This window comes from Hevea brasiliensis, chromosome 6 (genome assembly GCF_030052815.1).
Source record: "Hevea brasiliensis isolate MT/VB/25A 57/8 chromosome 6, ASM3005281v1, whole genome shotgun sequence".
Classification (NCBI taxonomy): domain Eukaryota; kingdom Viridiplantae; phylum Streptophyta; class Magnoliopsida; order Malpighiales; family Euphorbiaceae; genus Hevea; species Hevea brasiliensis.
The window spans coordinates 101,309,842-101,318,913 of NC_079498.1; positions in this window are offsets into that span (position 1 = coordinate 101,309,842).

A 9,072-nucleotide genomic window follows, 5' to 3' on the forward strand; every position below is an offset into this window, starting at 1 on the left:
CAATTGTTAAAGAACCTTCTAATGGTCAATTAGTGACCATTTGAGGAGATTTGACCATAATATGGACTGAAAAATGGTATGGCAAAGTCAAGGTGTAAGCTGCCCTAGGACAGCAGCAATGGACTGAGATTTCAGTCCAATTACACAGCCATAACTTTGGCTGTGTTAGTCCAATTGGTGTTTGGCCAATTGGACATGAAACTAGGCTTATAATGGCACATTTTTGCTGAAGAAACCATGCCCAAAAGACCAAAGCAAGAGGACCAAAACTTGGCCCCAATCCGGACACCCTGCAACTGATTCTGCAGAATTGACCAAATGAACAGTAACTGTTCATTTGCCCATAACTCACTGTAGATTTGGTCAATTGACCTGAAATTTTTACAGCAACAAGTTAAGACATAGACAAACAACTTTCATGAAGGAACCTACCCAAAATTATGGCCAGAACCCATCCAAACAAGTGGTTCCAGTCACTGTTCATGCACTGTAGATATGGTAATTTCTGCAGAATGGAAAATCCGGCCAGCTGTGGTTTTTGGACCATATCTAGAGCTACAAAACTCCAAATGGAGTGATTCAAAAAAGGAAATTCAACTAGACAAAATAAGGAACAACTTTCATGTTTTACATTTCTTCAAATTCTCACAGTAACAGTGTCCAATGGAACAGTGAAGTTGACTCACAAAAACTGAAAATTCTGCTTGTATTGGTTTAAACTTTGAAATGGTATAAATGCTTAATGCCAACAAGTTTGGAATGCCAAATGTGGTATGTTGGGAGTGCCAAAGTCAATGTACATATTTTTATTCTAAAAGTCAACATTTTTGTTGACCAATAAGATGAATACTGACACTGAAAATTTGAAATTCACAAATTGAAGAATTTAAAAGTTTCAAATGCCCTAGTATACCTAACATGATTGGTTTAGATAGTTTGGCATGCCAATAGGGTTCAGTTAGCAGTACTGCACATGGCAATTTGCCATTCTGTGATTTCATGGCTTTTAGCCATTCTGACTTTGTATTGAGCTTTGGCCTTGTGCTCGATATATTTGACAAATTGTTAGCCGCTGCTGCACACCGGAGATGCATATGTGACCGATGGTGTGACGCCCGAGGTACTTGATACCCGGTGCGCTTACCCGTTATCCATCCGATGCCTAGTGTAGGTTACTTGGGCAACCAAATAAATGAAAGTGAACAAAGTTACTGAATTAATGTATATATAACCATACTAAACAAATGAATCATACACATTCACTATATATTCGTTTTCTTGCTATTTTCTTTTATTATATTATTGCACCACTAAGCATTATTGCTTAGCGCGTTGCTTTTGCCATGCGTAGGTACTGGAGATCCCGATCGTGAGCCCAGTAGACCGCAGACTGGGTGAGTTCATCCTGCAGATCTGCATAGTGTCCGTGTCACCTCACTACCTGCAGTGCATTGGTAGGGCACTAGGTGTCATTTTGTCATTTTGTAATTAAATTTTTATTTTCTCATATGTATTTGGGATTTATGTAATGTATTTTGAGGTTCATGTAAATAATAAAGATTTATGGTTATGTATGGAAGTAATTTGAGTATTTAATTGTTGTGTATATATGAGAACCCTGAGAAAGGGATGTTTGAGAAATGAAAAGGTTGTTGAGACCTGAAATTGAAAAATTGTTGAGATCTTGATATTGAGTTTTGTGATGATATTGGAGTTGAGAATGAATGAATTTGTTTATTGGAACTGTTTTTAACAGGTTCCGAAGAACTGTTTTCTCCATTTTTAGCCGGTACTCCGCCGGATTTTCTATAACATTTTCGGAACCTCAAATAAATAAAAATTTTGCTAAATGGCTTAAATAAAGTATATTTCATAAATTATATGCAAAAGCTTGATGTAAATTAATTAAGGTATATTAGAGTGTGCCGGTACACCGTGTGGCATTACTTACTCGGGTATACTGTACACGGGTAAGGGGTGTCACATTTAGTGGTATCAGAGCACGGTTTAGGCGTTTCTGGGCCTAGATTGAGTCCATACCATGCATTGCATTTGTAAGAGTCGAGGTGACACTAACGCAGATCTGTTTATCTTTCTTATTTTGAATAGGATATGGACCCTTCATCTCAGAGAGCCGTTGAGGAGGAAGTGGAGAGTCATGCTCCACCTGCAGCAGCTGAGACTGGGGGCATGAGAGAATCTGCTCCGCCAGCTCAAGCAGAGCCTGCTCAGCCTCCACAGGCCATGTTCCAACAAATGGCCGACTTCTTTAGACAGATGGCTGGGGTAATGCCAGCACCACCACCGCCACCACCAGCTCCACAGCAGAAATCACACCTGGAAAGGTTAAGAAAGTTTGGGGCAGTGGATTTCTATGGCAAGAGAGAAGATGACTCATTGCAGTAGAATTGGTTGAACAGAGCAGTGCAGTATCTTGAAACAACTCCACTGCACTCCAGAGCAAAACCTGGAAGCTGCCATATCTTTGTTGCAAGATGATGCTTATGAGTGGTGGGACACGGTGTCCAGTGAAGTGCAGCCAGAAGCTGTAACTTGGGACTTCTTTCTCTCCGAATTCAAGAAGAAATATGTGGGTACTGTATACCTGGAAGAGAGAAGAAGGGAATTCATTAACCTGAGGCAGAGAGCTTGTCGTAATGAGTATGAGAAGGAATTTGTAAGATTGAGCCGCTATGGAAGGGAGATAGTCCCAAATGAAGTGAAAGATGCAAGAGATTTGAAGAGGACTAAATGACAACATCAAGATCCAGCTCACCGCCTTGGGAATCACGAATTTACCAAGTTAGTGGAAGCTGCAATAAAGGTGGAAAAAGTAAGAATCGGTGAGCGCACTGAAGGATGATAGAGCAGTAAGAGGGGCCCGGCCGCCTAGTTCAGCTCTGCATTTGGGAAGAAGTTCAAGGGTCCTCTGCACAAAGTTCAGCTCACCCACAGTGGTCGTGGTCACCTCAGGCCCAGCCACGATTCACCCCTAGGAGAGGTCACCACACCATCAGTGGGCAGCTCTCCAGGGAATGGGGTCAGGGGACCAGCCCCAGCAATCTCTGCGCGTGTCCACTGTCTGAAAATGGCACAAGGGGGAGTGTTGAGAGTAACTGTGCCCTGCTTGAGGTGTGGGTCAACAGAGCATCAGTTAAGGAACTGTCCGCAGAACTTCTACACTGCTCCAACACAAGCAGATGCACTGCCTCGCACTACGCAGGGGTAGAAAATCAGAACTGAGGCTGTTGGACCATCACAGAGGCCTGCATCTGAGCCAGCAGAGAGGCCTGACAGTAGACCACCAGCAAGAGCTTATGCTATTAGAGCTCAGGAGGAGCAAGATGCCCCGGATGTCATCAGGGGTACGTTCTTCCTCTACACTACACCTGTGCATGCATTGGTGGATCCAGGATCCACTCATTCATATATCTGCATCAACCTACCCGTAGAAAGGGGGATACTAGTAGGGGAGAGTGACCAAGACATTCTGGTCACTAATCCATTGGGCCACAGTGTAGTGGTGAATAAAGTATACAAGGGTTGCCCGCATGATTCAGGGTATGAATTCTCGCACTGATTGAGTTGCCTTTCCACGAGTTTAACGTGATTTTGGGAATGGACTGGTTGTCACGTCATCAGGCAATAGTTGATTGCAAATTGAAGAGAATTTCTTTGAAAACTCCTGAGGGTAATGAAATTACAGTTGTGGGTGAAAGGACAGATTTCTTGTCCAATGTCATCTCAGCCACTGTTGCAAGAAGAATGATGAGAAAAGGCTGTGAAGCCTACCTAGCACATGTGGTGGATACTAGGCAGGCTAAGCCAAACCTGAGTGACATACCCACAGTGAGAGACTTCCCAGAGGTATTTCCTGAAGAATTGCCTGGTTTGCCACCAGAAAGAGAAGTCGAATTTGCTATTGAGACACTGTCAGGTACAGCACCCATTTTCATTGCTCCTTATAGGATGGCACCCACTGAATTGAGGGAGTTGAAAACTCAGTTGCAAGAGTTGCTAGATAAGGGGTTCATACGCCCCAGTGTGTCACCATGGGGAGCTCCAAAGGTCTTTGTTTGTAAAGATGAAGGATGGGACTTTGAGGCTTTGTATTGATTACCGACAGTTGAATAAAGTGACTGTGAAGAACAAATATCCGTTGCCTAGAATTGATGATCTGTTTGATCAGTTGAAGGGAGCAGGAGTATTTTCTAAGATTGATCTCAGATCAGGGTATCATCAGCTGAGGGTGAAGGATGTAGATGTGCCCAAGACTGCATTCAGGACCCGATATGGGCATTATGAGTTCCTAGTGATGCCCTTTGGCCTAACAAATGCACCAGCAGCATTCATGGACCTTATGAACCGTATCTTCCATCCACACTTAGATCGGTTCGTAGTGGTCTTTATTGATGATATTTTGGTGTATTCCAAGACCAGGGAAGAACATGATGAGCATTTGAGGATTGTTCTGCAAACCCTGAGAGAAAAGAAGCTGTATGCTAAGTTGTCCAAGTGTGACTTTTGGCTGAATGAGATTGCATTCCTTGGACACATAGTGTCACCGATGGGATTAGGTGGATCCCAAGAAAATAGAAGCGATGATGGAATGGAAGCCTCCCAGAATACAATCGAGGTCGAAGCTTCTTGGGGCTAGCTGGTATTACAGAAGATTTGTGAAGGATTTTCCTAATAGCCGCTCCAATGACCAAGTTGTTACACAAGAATGTCGATTTGACTGGAATGACAAGTGTCGCACCAGCTTTGAGAAGTTGAAGGCTATGTTGACTGAGGCACCAATGTTAACACACCTGTCGTGAAAGGACTTCGTGGTCTACAGTGATGCCTCTCATAATGGGTTAGGGTGTGTATTGATGCAAGAGGGGAAAGTGGTCGCCTATGCTTCCAGGCAGTTAAGGCCACATGAACAAAACTACCCTACCCATGATTTAGAGCTTGCAGCAATTATCTTCGCACTGAAGATATGGAGGCACTACTTGTATGGTGAAAAGTGCTACATTTACACAGACCACAAGAGCCTGAAATATTTGCCAACCCAGAAGGAGCTCAACCTTAGACAGAGGCGATGGATTGAGTTCCTGAAGGATTATGACTGTGTAATTGACTACCATCCTGGGAAGGCAAATGTAGTTGCTGATGCTTTGAGCAGAAAATCCATGACAGCTTTGATATCATTGAATGCCCGTCTATCCTTGGTTCGAGATGGAGCTATTTTGGCTGAGTTGCAAGTGAGGCCAAACCTGCTACAGCAGATTTTAGATGGGCAAAAGGCAGATGAAAAGTTAATGGCTATTATGAGCAAGATCTCAGAGGGAAAAGCAACTGACTATGGGGTGAAAGCAGATGGGTGTCTGTACTACAAAGGAAGACTGTGTGTACCAGATGATGGGGAATTGAAAGCTAGTATTCTAAAAGAGGCACACACTGTGTATATGCTATGCACCGTGAAGTACAAAGATGTATCATGATCTCAAGTGCGGTATTGGTGGCTGGTATGAAGAAGGACATAGTCGACTATGTGACTAAATGCTTGACATGTCGCAAGTCAAGGCAGAACATCAAGTTCCATCGGGTTTGCTACACTATACGCATACCGAATGGAAATGGGATCGGTCACCATGGATTTTGTAAGTGGTCTACCTCTCACCCGTAAGAAACATGATGCGGATGGGTAATAGTGGATAGATTGACAAAGTCAAGACACTTTTCGCCGATTAGGACCGACTACTCACCGGAGAAGTTAGCGATTGTATATCGCTGAGATAGTTAGATCGCATGGAATCCCACTTTCCATCATATCTGATCGAGACCCAAGGTTTACATCGAGATTTTAGAAGAAGTTGCATGAATCCTTGGGTACACAACTCCATTTCAGCACAGCCTTCCATCCTCAGACGGATGGGCAATCCGAAAGAGTAATCCAGGTAAACAATTGAAACCAATGAAATTGATACAAATATTGAATTGAAATAATAGTAATGACATGATAAATTTGTCAGGTCCTTGAGGATATGCTGAGGAGTTGTGTCATTGAGTTTGAGGGAAGTTGGGATAGATACCTTCCACTGGCAGAATTTGCATACAACAATAGCTACCAAGCTAGCATTCAAATGGCCCCATATGAAGCAATCGTATGGGAGAAAATGTAGAACTCAGCAGGCCGGACTGAATTGGGCGAAGACAATCGGTAGGGCTGCACTGTGAAACAGATCGAGGAGAAAATGAAACTAATCAAAGCCAATCAAGGTTGCCTCGCATGCATGTAAACTATGCCGACTTGAAGAGGAAAGAAATAGAATATGTGGTTGGCGACAAAGTGTTCCTCAAGGTGTCACCGTGGAAGAAAGTGCTGAGGTTTGGAAGAAAAGGTAAGTTAAGCCCTAGGTTCATTGGCCCATATGAAGTCATTGAACGTGTGGGTCCAGTGGCCTATAGGCTAGCTTTACCACCAGAGCTGGACAAGATCCACAATGTGTTCCACGTGTCCATGCTCAGAAGATGCCGCTCAGACCCTTCACATGTCATCTCCAGGGAAGAAATTGAAATACAGCCGGATATGAAGAAGAACCTCTACGGATCCTGGCTCGGGAAGTAAAAGAATTGAGGAACAAGCAAATTCCATTGGTGAAAGTGCTTTGGAGGCACCACAACACCGAGGAGGCAACTTGGGAAAGTGAAGAGACGATGAGGCAACAGTTCCCTCAACTGTTTGCATCAGGTAAATTTCGAGGACGAAATTTAAATTAGAGGAGAAGAGTTGTAACACCCTCCCGGTAGCAACTCCGTACATTCTACTGTTCCGGTGACCGGTGTCGGTCCGGACAGCTAGAATGTCCGGAAAAATATTTAAAATAAAGTCATGAACCATAATTAACTCAAATATTAATAAGAAAAATTTAGTAAAAATTTTAGAAATAAAATACAACCAAGTAAAATGAGCCGGTGCCCAAGCGATGGGTAACCGGAGGGAAGTTGCGGTTCTCGCAACGAGGAGCCCTAGACCCGGGGGAAAAATTATAAAATAATTTTTGGGACTCCAGAGAAGGGTCATTGAGGTTCCTATGGCATTAGAATGCCAAGAAAATACCTAGAAAAATTTTTCAATCGGTACAGACAATTTTGACCCGTTAAGCCAAACGGAGGGCATTTTGGTCATTTCGCCTTCAGAGGTGATTTTTGGCCGACTTGTCCAGTTGAGTAAATAATTAATATGACATAAAATATGAAGAAACATTATTAGAAATTGAATTGAAAATGAGTAGTGGAGGAAAGGAAAGAAAATGAGGAAAAAGCTTGTTTATGACATCATGGTGATGTCATTAAGAAAATTTTGACCAATCACCATTAAGCCATCCTTTGACTAACTAATAAAGAGACTAAATGAGGACTAAATTCATCAAAAATTTCAGCAGCCACCCCTCCTTCCTCAAGCAGCCGAAACCCTAGTCCCATAGCCACCCTCCATTAAAGCTTTTTCAAGCTTTAGATTTCTATTGTTTCCACCATATTTCCCTAACCCCTTTCATTAAACCTTGACCATATCACTTGGGGAAGCTTTTGGCAGCCAAGAAAAGGAAGAAAAGTGAAGTTTTGAGTGGGGAAAAATCTGCCCAAATCAAGGTTAGTGCATATATGTAGTTAAAACTCCTTAATTCCATGATTTAGGATTGTAATGGATGAGAAATTGTAAATTAAATGAGCAAAAACTCATGTGTATGAAACATGAATTTCGGCTGCCCTAGCTATGGAATAGGAGAGAGTGTTTTGATGAGCTTGAAGTGAGCTAGAATTATGTTGGAAGTTTATAAACACAAGCATAATGAATTAAAAGCTAACTAAGGTAAATTGTATAAATCATGACTTTGAACTAGGGTTTTTGGAGTAAAATGTGAACTTGGCCTATGCAATTGTTAAAGAACCTTCTAATGGTCAATTAGTGACCATTTGAGGAGATTTGACCATAATATGGACTGAAAAATGGTATGGCAAAGTCAAGGTGTAAGCTGCCCTAGGACAGCAGCAATGGACTGAGATTTCAGTCCAATTACACAGCCATAACTTTGGCTGTGTTAGTCCAATTGGTGTTTGGCCAATTGGACATGAAACTAGGCTTATAATGGCACATTTTTGCTGAAGAAACCATGCCCAAAAGACCAAAGCAAGAGGACCAAAACTTGGCCCCAATCCGGACACCCTGCAACTGATTCTGCAGAATTGACCAAATGAACAGTAACTGTTCATTTGCCCATAACTCACTGTAGATTTGGTCAATTGACCTGAAATTTTTACAGCAACAAGTTAAGACATAGACAAACAACTTTCATGAAGGAACCTACCCAAAATTATGGCCAGAACCCATCCAAACAAGTGGTTCCAGTCACTGTTCATGCACTGTAGATATGGTAATTTCTGCAGAATGGAAAATCCGGCCAGCTGTGGTTTTTGGACCATATCTAGAGATACAAAACTCCAAATGGAGTGATTCAAAAAAGGAAATTCAACTAGACAAAATAAGGAACAACTTTCATGTTTTACATTTCTTCAAATTCTCACAGTAACAGTGTCCAATGGAACAGTGAAGTTGACTCACAAAAACTGAAAATTCTGCTTGTGTTGGTTTAAACTTTGAAATGGTATAAATGCTTAATGCCAACAAGTTTGGAATGCCAAATGTGGTATGTTGGGAGTGCCAAAGTCAATGTACATATTTTTATTCTAAAAGTCAACATTTTTGTTGACCAATAAGATGAATAGTGACACTGAAAATTTGAAATTCATAAATTGAAGAATTTAAAAGTTTTAAATGCCCTAGTATACCTAACATGATTGGTTTGGATAGTTTGGCATGCCAATAGGGTTCAGTTAGCAGTACTGCACATGGCAATTTGCCATTCTGTGATTTCATGGCTTTTAGCCATTCTGACTTTGTATTGAGCTTTGGCCTTGTGCCTGATATATTTACAGCTTGTTAGCTGTTCTGTTGCACACCGGGAGATGCATATGTGACCGATGGTGTGACGGCCCGAGGTACTTGATACCCAGTGCCAGTTT